The sequence below is a fragment of the Saccoglossus kowalevskii genome, chromosome 12 (assembly GCF_978046115.1).
Source record: "Saccoglossus kowalevskii chromosome 12, keSacKowa6.1, whole genome shotgun sequence".
Classification (NCBI taxonomy): domain Eukaryota; kingdom Metazoa; phylum Hemichordata; class Enteropneusta; family Harrimaniidae; genus Saccoglossus; species Saccoglossus kowalevskii.
In genome coordinates this window covers 17,044,513-17,061,820 of record NC_140652.1, presented here as the reverse complement: position 1 = coordinate 17,061,820, position 17,308 = coordinate 17,044,513, and the positions used below count along the sequence as shown (strand labels likewise).

The 17,308-nt window shown below is 34.3% G+C and overlaps 1 long non-coding RNA gene across 1 annotated transcript; it reads left to right on the top strand.

Moving 5' to 3' along the window:
• The first annotated feature begins 14,743 nt into the window (after positions 1-14,743).
• Positions 14,744-15,438, top strand: LOC100374722 (uncharacterized). Its single transcript, XR_438229.3, has 2 exons — positions 14,744-14,818; positions 15,040-15,438. It is a non-coding gene; the product is annotated as an uncharacterized LOC100374722 (long non-coding RNA).
• Positions 15,439-17,308: the final 1,870 nt, after the last annotated feature.

Below are 17,308 nucleotides of genomic sequence, written 5' to 3'. Positions count from 1 at the left end.
ATTTTAACAAAACTTAATTTTCTCTTTGAAATATTGTTAAATGACGCAAATGAACACGATTATAAACATCATGATATTGTTGCTAGTATTTTAATAGGTTTGGTCGGGTAATTAAAAAAAATAGTGTATACAGAGGCTTGGCTCTCAATGCCATGATCATTATCGTTATTTTTAGAAATGTTAGACCGGAAACACGGGTTATTCAGCTTGCACGAATGATCATCTATAAAAACTCCGAAAATCCGGCTGTGACAGTTTATACTTCGAATCTACTGAGACAAGTATTCAACAACGTAACGGAACCAAAGATGAAGTTTGTGTTCTCACGATATGTGCGTTGGTTGTTATGGTAACGTGCCAGGAATTTAAGGATGCGGAGAGTGACGAGATAAGAAACTTGTTACACCAATCATTGTATTTTGAATAAGTGTAAGATTTTTGAATTTTCGATATTAATTAAAAATTAAGTCTACTTCGATTTATTTGTAATTAAAATAAGAACTATTCATCCAATTTACCGCGTTCTTTTTATATTTGCATTGATTTGAAATATATACATCACGTGACAAGTTTATAGCTCATTATTTTATCAGGAATCTTTTATGGTATACATTGCTAAAACACGATTTTCAAGCGTTTTAATTTTTTGTAAATACGATTATTTAAGTTAGAAATACAAATCTTAAAGTAGAGATGCAGGTTGGGAGACTATATTTCCAATTGTCTCTAATTACTGTAATTACATGAGTAAAATATACTTTTTACCAATCAAGTTATATATCATTTGAAAGAGTTTTATTTAAACTTTTTGAGTTTATGGTTTACAATAATATACTATGATACCATATTAAGTGGTGTTGATTTTGGGTTAAAATCATGCATTTTAGGTGAAAGTGCATTTAAAACTATTTAACTTTTGAATGCATACCCTGATTTTAATTTAAGAACACTTATTTAAAACTTCTGTTTACTAGGAACATAATGGCTTATTTATTAGTGCTTCCATTGAAAGGTTTTTACACAGTGCTCTTTGAAACATTCACATTTTATAAATCGTTCACAGTTAACAGAGCCGCTAATTGGCAGCTCTATTGTTTCTGTTCCAGTAAAGACAGTGAAACCATACGAAGCCATTTACTTAGGATATACCTGAATAATTACCCCCGAAAATTTCATCGAAAACAAATGAACCGTCTTGAAGTTAAATAGTTTTAAAGTTGAAATTTGGAGTAAAAAATGAAACTGAGATAATCGCCATTTTGTAAGAAAAAAAGATTTAAAACGAATCATTCGCTTCATATGTGTAACAGAAACTCATAGAAATACACCATACACCGTAATTTGTCGATGTTAAATCGTCAGGTAAAAAAATAAAATAAAAACATTTACAATTCGAGGGAAACGGACAAAAAATCGTCCGCGAAGTCTCAACCTAGCGTGAAAACTGTCATGGCGTCGTGTTATCAATTCCACTGAATGAGGGACACAATGGATTACGTAAAGCCGATGACTTATTCATACAGTTATATAAACATGGCGATCGCCATTGGGTGGGTTGAGTCTAAATTTACCTTCCCTCAAACCTTTAAAAAATACTTTGTATGACGCCGTTTCCGTAGACCGTGCCAAGTTAGACGACCAGGTTGAAATGGGCCCTAATATTTTACTACACAACGGCTATTCGCAAACGCCGGTGAAACAAATTCGAAATAAAGTCACATTGGAAAGGGAATTATTGTAAATCGATGCAGGTTTCATTCAACTACAGACGAGACAGGTCGATGCAAATTAAACGAACTCTGACCTCTAGAAATACCTCATTCATAGAGTTCCTTAGTACCAGAGGTCGCCGATCACGACCATACAACGTAGTTTGCGACATCGCTACCGGTGCATGCTAGCTGACAAGGGGGTTTCCGATTAAGGTAACCAAGATGGCATCGCAGAGTGCATGATTTGTCCGCGGTGTTTAAAAACAGCATCTCATTGCCGATTTTTCGGTAATTTCCAGTTTTTTTTATTTATTTTTAATTAACCGAGCATTTTATGTTTGTGTATTTTGGCACTGAAAAGTTAGTTATCGATGACAGCAACAGCAGTGTTGTTTGTCAATCGCATCACAATTCTATCAGCACGATAATCATTACATCGAAACGAAAAATGTTTACTTCAGTTTTAAAATGCCGTTGGAGTAAAAATTTGTGGAAACATATTTTAGTTTCGCCCACAATGCGAAAAAGCTTGAAATCTATGCACCAAGAAAACAAACAAAAAATGTGGCCTTGTTTTGCGCGAAAATTAAATCGTCCTATCGACGCTACCTCCTACATGAAAATAAATGAAAAACCAATTTATTTAAGGGTGAAAAAGTTTACTTATCAGTTACAAGTGTATGTTTTGTTTCGTTCCGCTTGCATGCTGGAAGCGTCTACGTCTTGTCTGTTTTTTTGTAGTTTGCTAGTTGATCGCGCTTGAGGTAAGTAAACAGAGAGCCAGGACAGGAAGTCGCACACCGGCTGCTCCGTAACTGAGGCCAGCAATCCATTTGCATATAACATCAACAGTGACCTGTCAATCAAAGAGCAACGCAAACAAACTTTCAGGACTTTTAATCACATACGCGTGCCTCGGTTTCCTATATTTTAAAATTGATTTTTGAGTATGTTCCAACAATGACAATGCTCCGAAATTTTAACACTATCTAGCCAAGACTGTCTGGGTGAGAAAAAGCAAAAAAAAAAAATCACGCAAAATGCCCACGAACCTGCATCTCTACCTTAAGTGTAAAACTAATACAGGGAAAATATATCATCAAAAGTAGATCGATATCTTATTTACATGTAACCATAGACAATGTTTGTCCCATGTAACACCTACAACGCGTGTAAAATGCATCGTTTGTTTACGTGAAATTTGAAAACACAACGTCTATGGCGCTGTATAAAGATTGTGCCGCTGTGCGACGATTGTTACGCTTTAAAGATAAAGTATGGATAACAATATTTGTATAGATGTTTTTTTTTCGATATCGTATAGTTAGTGAATCCAAATGCAGAACTTGTAAAAATATTTAAATTTATATATATTACCTTTTCAATCAATGTTTTAAAACTATTTAGTGTCAACAAGCTTACAAGTGTTACAATTTGCTGTTAATGCGCCCTCACCGATAGCCTTTAATCAAACTGTGGCTATCGGACAAGCGAGGGCGCAACTCGAATATCAAATGCCGACTGGTGTGGTTTCATTTATTTATTTACTAAATAATTGTGTGTTATATTTCACACAGAAGACAACACTTGAAGGGTTGTTTGATGAATTCGTTAAAGAGAGACTGGAGAAAAAGGCGAGCTCCAAGAGAGGTAAGTTTATTCATACTTTAAAGACCTCCATTGACCAAGATTTGAATCTTTAAAAATACAATGAATTTCAGGGAATCACGAATCAACTTGGTACATAGTGTATTCGTCTTGTTCAAAGCACGGTCAATATAAGCGACGAGATTATGCAGAATACATAGAATACATAATTACTTGAACAGAATAGAGTTTTTAGATGTGTGAAATATACACAACTCACGAATACGATATACAAGAACATAATACAGGCTCTCTGTATATGTAACGTATATCTGAATCTAGTCGATTTTTATATTTTTGAAAACAGATTGATTGAATGTTTAATAACAATGGCGCTTTTTTTTTATTCAAAACAAGATGCACTGTTTGGAAAGGTATAGTGGATTGCAGCTAACTCTGGACTCTCCTATGATTGGCTAAACCGACTCTTGACGTGTATCGCAATGAACACTATAACATTGAGAAATAGTGATAAATTAACATGAAATGAAGTTTGTTTGTGTTGGTATTGTACATAACTATTTAACATATCTCACTCAAAGCCGACATTAAATTATTATAAATATATTTAACGTGATGTGTCTGTTCTTGTCTCTATTACATTCAAGTTTTGTTCAACTCAGTTTGTATATAATGAATTCCACCGCGTTAGTTAGAAGGGTCAGATGCAACATATACAATGTATGTTAGAATATATCAATTATTAACATGAAATCATAAATTGCAAACACCACTGTACCAACAATATTATACAGGTCAAGTATATGATATGGAATATATATCCTGGGAGAGACACACAAGGCTGACTTATTCCTGTATATTAAATTGTGTATGCTGGACTTGTCAGGAACAAACTCCAAGACTTTGTTACACATCCTCGTTTAGAATAACTTGAGGTTTTGAGTATCAATATTTTATGTATACTTTGAAAAGGAACTTGAAGGGGTGTCAAGCACCAAAGCTTTCAAAACAGAGATTCGTCCGCCTACATCAGGGTCGCTGTTGGAAAAAAAAAGTTTTATCAAGTTTAGTAAGATGAATTAAATTAATGTCTGGGTTAAAGATATTTGTTAAAACAAAATTATTTAAAGATTCATGAGTTTTAAAAGATGGTACAAAATGTTTAGTATTTGGAAAGGTTGCTTATTCCTTGAAAACTATTGTTTTATGTTGCCATGGAACACTAGCTCTGTCATGGTACATAATAAACCAGGAAACAATGGGTTTATCTGGCTATGTTAAACTGTACCCATGCATGGAACGAAGAAGTATTTCTAATGCATAGACACAGTCAATTTTAACTACTCTGTACAAAAAGGCAATCAAAATATAGAAACGTTAGCAAAAAACAAACAAACAACATTTATAGAATTCATGAAGACCTAAAAGAACGAACAGTAGGAGTGAGACAAAGGGGAAAAACTCACTCTTTTATTCATGTATCGTTTGTCGGTTGCTCACGTATCTCTCTTTTTCCATATCCCACTGTACGTACTACTACCGGGTAGGGGGGAGTGACCACCAGTCGGTTGCATTTGTAGCCTTGCACGTTCTCAGTGCGGAATAAGCTGAGATATTAAGCATGCTTTTTTAACAAGCCTGCTGATCTAGTAGAAGCCATACTGAGGTACAGTGAACGTCAGTTCAAAACACACATGTTGTACTTTCTATACATGTAGCATTTCAAGAACGACAGATAAAGCGCATTAAATCCATTTCGGAAGGGCGTTTCATTTTCTAACGATAACTTGAAAAGAAAACAGATCTCAAACAGGTAGTGGTCGTATCCCGGTCTTGTATCAAAAAAGAAACACGTGACCATTCTAAATACAATCAACTAATTTATTCGCATGCATGGCGTATATATAATAAGATTGGCTGCCGTTCACATTACAAAATGTCTTTGTTTGTGGTTGACGTCACTGTCGCTAGAAAGCAAATACAAATGATGATACTTATGAGATAGGAAGCGGCTCGTATCATGAGAACGTTGTTAGGCTATGTGCGTACAGAAAGACTGACATTAACGATGTGAAACTAGTGAAACACCTAGCGTTCCTGGCTGTGATGGTGTTTCAAGGCCGTACTCACATTGATTTCATACGTATACTGTAAAACAAGTCTTTTTTGCGAGTATGTCGCGAATTTAGCGTGAGAACTGATTCGCTAATTCCAGATGTCGCTAGGGACTTTATTATAAATTCAAAATGGCCGCCAAACAACGTCTTTTTTCTCCACACACACTTTGTACACAACACAAAATAAACGTATTCATTGTGGTCATTATTTCAATGAAAATAAATAAATGAATTTATAGTAATATATTATTACGGAAATTAGTAGTACTTAGTAATTTTTGAGTCCCAATATAAAAGGTCAATGTTCTGGATGTAACGAAGCAACGATACCCGCTTTTTCAAATCCCTGTTGAATCAGTTTTTTATCATTGCGAACAGAATCAAATTACACTTGACAGTTTTTCTTTGTTTATATGGAGGTGATAACTGCGCATTTGTTTCGGCGCGCGACAGACAAGTATTGTGAAAACAGGAAATCAACAATGACTAGAGTGATTCGCTAAATCAACATTTCGCTATTACGTCATTTTACCTAAATTTGCTAAAATTGCATGTCGCTTTTTCAACATGATTTACAGTATATATTTAAACAGCACAGATAAGTTCAACATGTGTAAACTACCACGGTCATGGTCACCAATCATTGTATTTCTTGCCATTATGTTATGATTTTCCCAACTCAAATTATAAATTAAACTATTCATTTTTTTGATATTCTTTGGTTTAATGTTTATTGATGTTAATTATATAGTGAGGCAACGGAAGAGCCTAAGTATACATTATTAAATGTGTCAATTTTAATTAACCACTAATCACAATTAGTTATATGCATCTTGAAATGCATAATTAAAATGCGTACCCACAATTCTAATCAGCGACGTTGGCCATGTATCTTTACGTATCTTCCAGTTTCCCACCCATAATCTGTCAGATGTAATTTGGTTAAGAGGCATTATATAAAAGTAGAAACGGGGAAACACTCTCAATACCCTAGAACTGAAAGACGTTGTCTATTTTGTGTAAACAAATACTCCATTGATGACAAATACAATTTTGTCCCATTTCTCCTACTTTCCATGAACGTGTCCAGCATATCCCGTTATATCATGGTACAGATTTCGATCCAGGTATATAGCTCAAGTGCTGTACGAAAGTTACCACTATATGTAATACAGTGGTTCTAAAAATTGAGTGAAATTTGATACGTATTATTAAAAGCAATATACACACAATTGACAATTATGAATGTATATAAGTCTGTTGTTGGTACACCATAATGATTAAACGATGATTATAGAGTTACGCACGCGTGTAATGTGACATGTACATCATAATGATTATATTAACAGGTGTGAAACGAAACCGCATATCACTGTTGTATGTTTCATTCTCTTGTAATCACTGAACACGAAGTTATGAATTCCAAACATGAATACATCATACATGACTACACCCGGGTTATAACCACGATGAATATAAATTACTGAATGTAATGTCTGACCATATCCTTTACTGAATTAAGCACTGGTAACCAATACCGATTCACCTGTACATGTGAATGTTCGACACGGGATGAAGAAGTGTTCACGAAAGAAATACTTTCTATCGCTTATGTAGCAGACGGAAAACTATTGATGCTGTCGTATATTGAATAGGTCTCTTGCGTTTTATTAGTAGAAATATATAATTTTGACACATTATCTCAAGTTTAACATGAAAAAAACAAATATTGTCATGGACAAACGGTTTCTAATTCCGTCGAAATGTGTTAGCCTTTGCACGTTTGTGTCCATAACTTGGTCCATGACGCCATCCCTCTGCCTATGACCAAGTAAAGCAATGACATAATACGCACAATTGATTTATGGTGTTTTTTTTTAATTATTAGATGTGTTGAACACGACGAAGTAGTTCAAAAATATAAATAATGAGTTCATAGAATATTTATAACTGAAAACTAATGTACTGCCAACACTGACACGTTAATCACAGCACATGTAATGAGGCCTCAGGCCCATTCTAGAAAATAATTTTCCAACTACTTAAGCAGGGTGAAACAAACACGCGTTTTTCTAAAAAAAACAAAAAAAAACATGTTTTTTATTCTCCAAAAACAATTTCAATATAAAATTCTCCTGCATTAAAAACTGGAAAATTTATTTTGGGGAAAATGACGACCAATCTCAAAGATGAGATGTACGAAACATTGTACGTGTATGTCACATGTTTTTGCTCATTTCTAGTTTAAAATGTGTGTAACGCTGCTCTCAATCTATTAAATATAATGGCATGAACTTCTCTACTGTCCAACAAACAGTATGTTGTCATGGCGATAATGCCATTATATCGCAACGTGCGTGTGTGCATTCTTGAAACAGTGAAAAATTGGTACAACGAATAGAAACAAACAATACTTAAATAAAGTGTGTACATGTCATGTTCATGACAACTACGTCACTATACCAGGTTACTTTAGTTCCAAGGGAGTTAATAAGACAACTATATGAATAAAGGCAACAATACAGCCTCTCAATTAGTATAATTATTGAGTCGTGTTACATTCTAAGATTTAAGTTATACGTTGAAAAATTCCTTTCTATGTTTTATTTAACGAAACAAATATTTGCGATTAATTTTTGCAAAACTTTATTTTCCTTTTGAAGTATAATTGTTAAATGACGCAAATGAACACTATTATAAATGTCATGATATTGTTACAAGCGTTTTAATAGGTTTGTCCGGATAATTAAACAATAATGTATTCAGATAGTTGCCTCTCAATGCCATGATCATTATCGTTATTGTCAGAAATGTATCACACTTCTCCAATTAGGGTAAATAGGTATTGCATATGTTAAACCGGAAACACGGGCTATTCAGCTTGCATGGATGTGCATCTATAAAAGCTTTTGTTTTGGTTTGGATCAAAATTTTCGTAGGTACTATGGCTGAGACACACGATTTGCATTTATTTACGTTGGTTTGCATTTATTATACATAAATGATTTCGTGTATTCCCATATGCAATGCGTGACAAATATAAGTATCAAGTGTGAAACAAACACAGCGAAAGCTATCGTCAAAATTCTAGATCAGCGTCTTAAATAAATCTTATCTTTATATGGTATATGTTTCCAAACGACTCTCCTGTCTCATTTATGTGTGTATCCGGTAATGGGGGTCACACATATCTTATGATTGCAAGACTGGTATAATAAAACTCAATATTTTGGCCGAAATTGGTGTTGTTCGCGGTTATAATTAATTTTGGTGGTTATCGTGTTGGTCCCATGTAAAATAAATTGTTTATTTACGCGAAATTCGAATCTACGACGTCTGTGGCGCTATACAACGACAACGCGATGCGAAGATTGTGGAGTTTTAAACTGCATGATAGACTAACGGTACTTTTACCATCGATATCGCTTTTTGCACAAATAAACATGCAGAACTTATACATATATTTAATCTTACGTATATTGCCTTTTCAATTTGTGTTTTAGAACTAAATAATGTTGATGTTATTCGCGCTCTGATGTGTTAATAATACGCCCTCACAGTTAGCCTTCAATCAACAACTGCGGTTCCCGGGCCAGCGGGGGGGGGGGGCGTATCTTGAATCGCAAACGCCAACTCTTGTGATCTCAATTATTTATTTTTACACAGAAGACAACACTTGAAGATGAATTCGTTGAAGAGGGACTGGAGAAAAAGGCAAGCTCAAAAAGAGGTAAGTCCTTAATATTCTTGATTCATTATAGGGTATATTTAAATCTTTACAAAGACAGTGAATTTCAGCAAAGCACTAAGTCAACTTCATACACAGTGCATTCGTCTTGTTCAAAGCATAATAAATAATATCGGTAAAATTATGATGCATAAATACATGATAATTACAGAATAGAGATATAAAATCATCGTGTTTGGATGTGTAAAACAATACGTTGATATACGCAACATGCATGTTAGGAAATACAACAACATATTGCATGTTCTCTGTATATGTATCTTTCATTGTCCTGGTCATAACATGTTCTGTTCTGTACCAGTTTATTATAGCTTCTGTTTTAACAATTTACATAAACGCAATGCATCTAGATAGAGCGATTTAAAAGTTTAAGAAAACATGTTCAGGATTGAATGTGTAATAACAATATTATGTTGTTTTTTTCAACGCAGGATGTACTGTTTGGAAAGGTATAGTGGATTGCAGTTAGGTCAGGACTCCCCTGCGATGATTGGCTTAGCCGACTAGTGACGTGTATCATAATGAACAATATATCTCCACGAAAAAAGGATAGTGACACCCACTAATTAATATGAGATTGCATGTAGAAAATATTTTTATTGGATGTAGAATATAGGCACGTCTTCACATTCGCAGATATCTTCATTTTTGTTGTAAATGAAAGTGAATATAGACTGAATAAATTACTAATGAAAATCAGAACTGTTGCCATTTTTGTAATAACATTACACGTACAATTTGTACATATTTATATTATCCCACTCAAAGCCGTCATTAAATTATTAATATTATCAGAAATATATCATACTTGATGTGCCAATTATTGTCGCTAGTTCATTCATGTTTTGTTATTTTTAAACTTGGTCTATATTTTAGCCATTCCATCGCTGGGTCGAATGTGAGTTCTACAACGTGTGTCAGCATATGTATTTACTCGAAACTTTCAAAATACAGATACATACACTTACATTAGAATTCACTGCTGATACATTTTACGAGGAGAAATATTAGTCGTAACAAGAGCATTCTGACGCAAATACTGCAAGTGGTTGAATATTTGTCATGTAGGGACTAACCTGAATGAAGGACGAACTAATCGGAGTCATATACAAACTGCCCCAACTCATGTACAAACTGACCCAAGTCATGTACAAACTGACCCAAGCAAAATACAAACTAACCCAAGTCATGTACAAACTAACCCGAGTGAGGGACGAACTAATCCGAGTCATGTACAAACTAACCCATGTCATGTACAAACTAACCCGAGTGAGGGACGAACTAATCCGAGTCATGTACAAACTAACCTAAGTCATGCACCAACTAAACTGAGTGATGGACAGCATTCTAATAATAAAAAGAAATATGACAGCTCCCTGGGTTTGACACAAAGAAGTTCGCTAAATCTGTTCGAATTTTTTTGGATTTCGGCATTCCCATGATGGGAGTAAAAGATGTATAATAGACAGTACACGATCGCATCGATCTCTGCTGCGCGTCGGTTCATACTACCGCTGTACTGTTTTCGTACATACTTTGCGGTATCCTCGTAATAACCTCATGGTATTTTTCAAATAATATTTGGTCAATTTTACAAATATGCATATGTACATGGATATAAGACAGACGAACAGCAGAATAGTAGGAATTAAAAAGTGAAATATTTGTCTGATAAAATGGGTATTTGTAATAGGAAGTGGAAGATTTTTATTCTCAAATTATTCGCAACTGAAATGAAATTCATCTTCAACTTTCTATCTAAACCACATAGAGAGCAGAGTCTGCTTTCTTTTGGATTGTCTGCTCTACCGTTTTCGATGTGCGATCTATGATTAGAAATACCAAATCTGTACAGAGAACATCTGACACATTGTTATCAATAAAGGACAGATATTTTTCCAAACTTATTAACCAATACACATATCATTTTTTTAGTTTTTTTTAGTTTGTCGCAATCATCACTGTAGTTGTGAAGAACACAATAGAAATAAACTAATTTGTATCCACACAAAGCCTGGTGAGACACTTAGCAGATGCGAAATATCACATAACAAAAGATTACACCATATTTTCTACTAAAGTGTCTTTTTTTATTTCTAAACTCTAGAAATTTGAACCCGAGAAATCTTATTGTTTAAGACTATTTCTTTTACTAATAAGAATGGAGTAGTAAAATCTGGGGGAAAATTGTTTTTTAATTTCGTTTCCAAACCAAAGATGTTTTTAAATTAATTATTCTATTGCCAGAACTTGACCAGTCAGTCTAACGAGTATACCAATTCACCAACGTCGAATAGCGTCGGAAGCGCACTGGTCCGTTTTCAAACATTGGTTATACAGTAAAATGTTGAAAACTGTATTCATTTCATTTGTGTGCGATGAATGTAATCGTATTATCACAGCATTCGTAGCGCGGGTGAAAATGAATTTCTCATTTACTTAGAATGAAAACACCATAGGTCTAAGGCCATTTCATATTCCCCTACCTGCTTTCTTAACTTGCGCTGAATTATTCTAACTTCACGTTTTCACTTGTTCGACCGATGAAACCCATAAACTTATTTCTGAACTGTTTTTTACGTAATTCTAAACGTTCAGCTGATAAGTTTTCATTCGCATCCATTGATTTATACTAACAACACGTTTTAGGGGCAACAGAAAATCCCGTCAAAATCATACAAGAAGGGCGTCATTTGAAAAAGCTCACTTTATACCGTGCTTGTATCATAAAATATCACGGGACTATTGTCATCTATATTATCCGTTATCTTGTGGTATATGATAAGCTTTTATTCACAATAAAAATCTGTTTAACCGGAGTGGCTGACGACACTGTTGCTAGAAATCACGTGACAAGTTATGGTATAAGGAGCGGTCTAAAACCATTGTGACTTCAACGACTTTTATTTTTCCACATATCTCTGATTCGTAAAAAAATATGCATTTATACTTTTTAATTGCATTTATTAGTTAAATGAACTCATTTACAGATAAATGTCCAGGGATATATTCCTTGGTATATATTTGCACCAATTTCAATGGGATTTAAACAACACAGACAAGTCCAGTATATAAAAAAATGCAAGAAAACGTCGACGGTCATTAGCAACACAGGGCTGGCAAAATGATTATCGTCGTTGCTTTGAGCCTGAGACGAGACTATAGTTATGCCCACTCGGTTCGGGACAAATCGCATTTTCAGTGGAAAACCATTTCATAATTATCTCAATATTTCATATCAATATTAGCATGAGGTGCATTACAGTATTTTGAAATATTACAATATGTTGAAATATGCAGTCTTGGAAATCAATGTATACGTTTTACGTACGCTCAGTTCAAAGTCAGTGGTTCGGATGATTTACTTTCTCAAACGAATCTATCGGAAGAACCCTCGCTAATGAGGCGTACATGCATACATGAATGGTAACCACAATGCATTAAATGGTATTGTACATGTACAACACATTATTCTGTTAATTTGCCTATTTTTAATAAATTCTGTTTGCGATTCGTATATGGGTGTTGGAAGATTGTTGCGCAATTTTCTGATAGTTCATAATCGGTACTGTCAAAGCAGAGTATATCAATCATCCAATCGACAGGTGGACCGTCTATGAATTCAAGATGTTTTTTTAGGGGTCGCCAACTCATATATTTGAAATAATATCGAGTCAGAAAACATGGGATGGTACTGATACAACAAAATCTCATTTATTTTGATTAATCAAAATCAAATAAGTTTGCCTTGAAAAATAAATTTACATAATTTACATTAACTACAAATTGCATTATTACCGCAACCGGGCTCGCATTGATCGTCTCAGTAACCACTGCCACACGGGCTGAGCATAACGTGTTATGAAAAAGTGTGTTATTTTAGAAGTGTTGAGACCATACAGAAGACAATTAACATATTTCTGCTTAAATTTAGCAAAACTTTTTTTTTGTGCTATTGTTAAAAGACACAAATGAACATGAATATAAACGTCATTATATTGATGTTTTAATAGGTTTGTACGAATAATTAAACAATAGTGTATACAGAGGGGTGCCTCTCAATGCCATGATCATTATCGCTATTGTCAGACAAGAATCCCACTTCTCCAATTGGGGTAATTAATAAGTAGTTGTCCATGTTAAACCGGAAACATTGTTTATTCATCATGCACGCACATCCATCTATAAAAACCCCGAATCGTCGACTCTAACGGTTCATTCTGCGAGACTACATCACTCAGAGATACAGGGACAAGTATTCGACAACGGAACCCAAAATGAAGTTTGTGTTTTTCCTCACGATATGTGCGTTGGTTGTTATGGTAACATGCCATGAATCTAAGGATGCAGAAAATGACGAGGTAAGGAATTGGTTATCTCAACATACTCAGGGTTAGGTGAAGTTTTTGCAAATTAATCAGGGCAGTTTACTTGTCGATAATATACTTTGATTTAATTGCATTTAAAATAACCATTTACCGACATTCTTTTTATATTTGCATCGACCAAATATATATAAAAAATGAAGTTTTTAAATTTATAGCTTTGGGGTCTATGGCTAAGACACACTATTTGTAATCGGTTGTTTGCATTTACTGTAAAACATGTCTTTTTCACGAGCATGTCTTTTTCGTGAATTTAGCGAGAGAACTGATTCGCTAATTCAAGATGTCGCTAATGACTGTTTTATCAATTCAAAATGGCTGCCAAAGAAAGAAATCAACAATAACATTCGCTAAATCAACATTACGCTATTACGTCATTTTACCACAATTCGCTACAATTGCATGCCGCTTTTTCAACATGTTTTACAGTAGTATACAGTCTGATATCCGAGGATTCACATATGTAATACAAATATTTAAATGACAAATACAAATCTTAAATGTGAAATTAACACAGCTTTTGTGACTATACATCCACTAATGAGGTGTGTCAAAATGTTCATACACGGACCAAAAATATTTATCTACTAAGGTTATATTATATATTTTACTGCATGACTAATATTTTACTTCCAATGCTCAACATTCTCAGAGAAAGTAAGAAGCGCCAGTTATTATGTCAGAGATGTTTCATATTGTTCGTCGTTAACTGTGTACATTGTCCTTAATTAATCGGTGGTTTACACGAAGCTTCGTCTTTGATGTTAGTCACATACGACATCGAAACGCGTGTAAAATGCATTGTTTGTTTGAAAGAAATTCTAGCGCACAACGTCCGTGGCGCTATTTAACGACTGCAGCATTGCACAACAATTGTAACGCTTTAAACTTACATTGTAGATAACAGTGTGTTTAGAAATGCGTTTCGATATCGTATATGTGTAAATAAAAATGCAGAACTTGCGTAAATATTCAAAGTTATTTATATCGCCTTTTTACTGTGTTTTAAAACGAAATAGTGTTATTTGTGTCTTGATCTCATGTTAATACGCCCTCGCCGATAGCTTTCAATCAAATAAACAACTGTGGTTCTCGTACAAGCGGATTCACAACTTGAATATCTTAATTATTCATTTCTGCTCGTACTAAATAATTGTGTGTTATATTTTACACAGAGGACAACACTTGATGAATTGTTTGATGAATTTGTAAAAGAGAGACTGGAGAAAAAGGCAAACTCCAAGAGAGGTAAGTCCTTAATATTCATATACATGTTCACTCAACTCACGTATTAGGCCTCAGTAAGGGTATACGCTATTGTTATGCTTATGACAAAGTTCCTATATGAATTATTAGTATGTGTAATTAACATCTGTAATGAACATCTGAATAAGACGATTTTCATGTTTAAGGAAGAAATTGTATGATTTAATGTTTAATAACAATATCACGTTTTTTATTCATAACAGGATGTACTGTTTGGAAAGGTATAGTAGATTGCAGCTAAGTCCGGAGTCCCCTACGATGATTGGCTGAACCGACTCGTGACGTGTATTATAATGAACACTATAACATCGCACAATAGGAAGAGTGGCACCCACAAATTAGCGAGTTGCATGCCGAAAATAATTTTTTGATGTAGAATTTATGCACTACTTGACTGTCGCACGAATATCCCAATGTTTTGTTATAAATGAAAGTAACTAGAGACAAAATGAAAGATTAATTCAAATCATCATTGTATTGACAGGAACATATGTGTTGACATTTTTTGTTTGTTATAGTATTCCACGTAGAATTTGTACATACCTATTTTAGATATTCCCCTTAAAGCCGTCATTAAATTAAATTAATATTATCTGAGAGAATTTTGACTTTTGATGTGTTAATTCTTGTCGCTTGTACATTCATGTTTTGTTCAACCCAGTCTTTATTTACGGCATCCGACCTCATTTGATGCGGGTCCCATGAGACGTACATGTATTATATACCTGTCACCATGACGCTATAAGTTACAGCGTGCCATAATTTTGCGTTTTTTTACGGTGTATTTTCATTCTACCATATAAGGAAATTCGAATTCCAAATATGAAATGACTACGCGCGTAAGCGTCCTCTAATAATAAAAACAAGCATGGCTGCCACCAGGATTTTACCGGACTCCATACAAAGAGGTTTGCTTATTCCGTTCTCAACTTTTTGTATTTCGGCATTCCCATTATTAACCTTGGAAGGTAAAGATGTAGAATAATAATAAGGTTATTACGAGGATATCTCAAAGTATGCACTCAAACAGTACGCTGTGCGTCAGTCGATACTCCCGCGCGCTGTACTGTCTTCGTGTATTCTTTGAGGTATCGTCATAATAACCTCATAATATACGGGAGAACTAGAATATGATATGAAATATATGTCTCAGCAGAGACAGACAAGACTGATTTATATCTGTATATGAAATGTTGCTACTGTGGGTGTCAAACTTCGAGGTTTAGAGATCTTAAGTATAATAAATGTGTATGTGTACTTTGACCCGGAATACAGATTCATCCACGTACACTAGAAATTGCTGCCCGGGAATTAAGTATTATCAAGTTTAATATTAACATGAATTGCATGAATGTTAGGATGAGATATATTTGTTGGAACAGAAGCAATCGCACTGAAAATGACAACAAATGTGCAAGTTGATGGTCAAATCCAATGAAAACAAATTACATGTAGTATTGTAAGAACACCGATTCACGTGACTAACCTGAGTCATTTACGAATTAACATGAGTCGTGGACAAACTAACCCGGGTCATGTACGAAGTAATCCGAATCATGTACGAAGTAATCCGAGTCATGGTCGAACTAACCCAAACTAGCTCATATACTCCGTCTACCAAATAGTTGGTTAGAGTAAATAACTTTACTATCGCATCAGAACGATCTTGATGTCAAGATATCTGTGAAACACACGTAAAGTTGTTTGTAAACAAATTAGAATACGCCCAATTTATCCATTATGCAATTAATTGCATTTCCTTATAATACAAAGATCTTGACTCTAACACAGCGTGAAAAGAACAGGCTAATTGTCGGGAAAATTGTTATACTTTATTAATATTAAAATGCCTTTACTATTTGTTCCTCTGATGAGATTAATATTGGCATAGCGCAAACAGTAGCCTCGTGGCATATGGTGAAAACAATTACATATCATGGTTGATGGGGACACTGTTTTTATCTTGAATATTCCACAATTCGGGCTTTTAAAAGGTGATACAAATGTAATTATGGTTTGATATTTTTTTTTAAGTTTAGTAATTTGTCTTAATAATAGTTGGCAAATGATAGTTTCTTTAAACTACTGTCTCATGTTATCATGAAAACCATAGCTCCATCACGGTACATAATTCATTCTCAAGAAAAATGATAATCATCTTCAACATACTGTAAAACAGATATCGTTGCCTTCATTTGGATTGGTGTCGTTACTACAGTTCACGGTGTGTAATCTACGACTAGAAATACAAAAGATGTACAAGGAACTTCTAAAAAATCAGGTATTTGTCTAAGAAATATGTGTAAGGCTTGTATTGCAGACTTGTTTAAAGGTGGACAGAAAGATATGTACATTGCTGACCCCTTGCCAATGCTGGTTCTTTACATTATTTGTCCAGCACTTGTAACACTTTTCGGCCTATTCAAATTGGGAGTTATAGCAGCATTTAATATATGACGTCTTGTCATGATC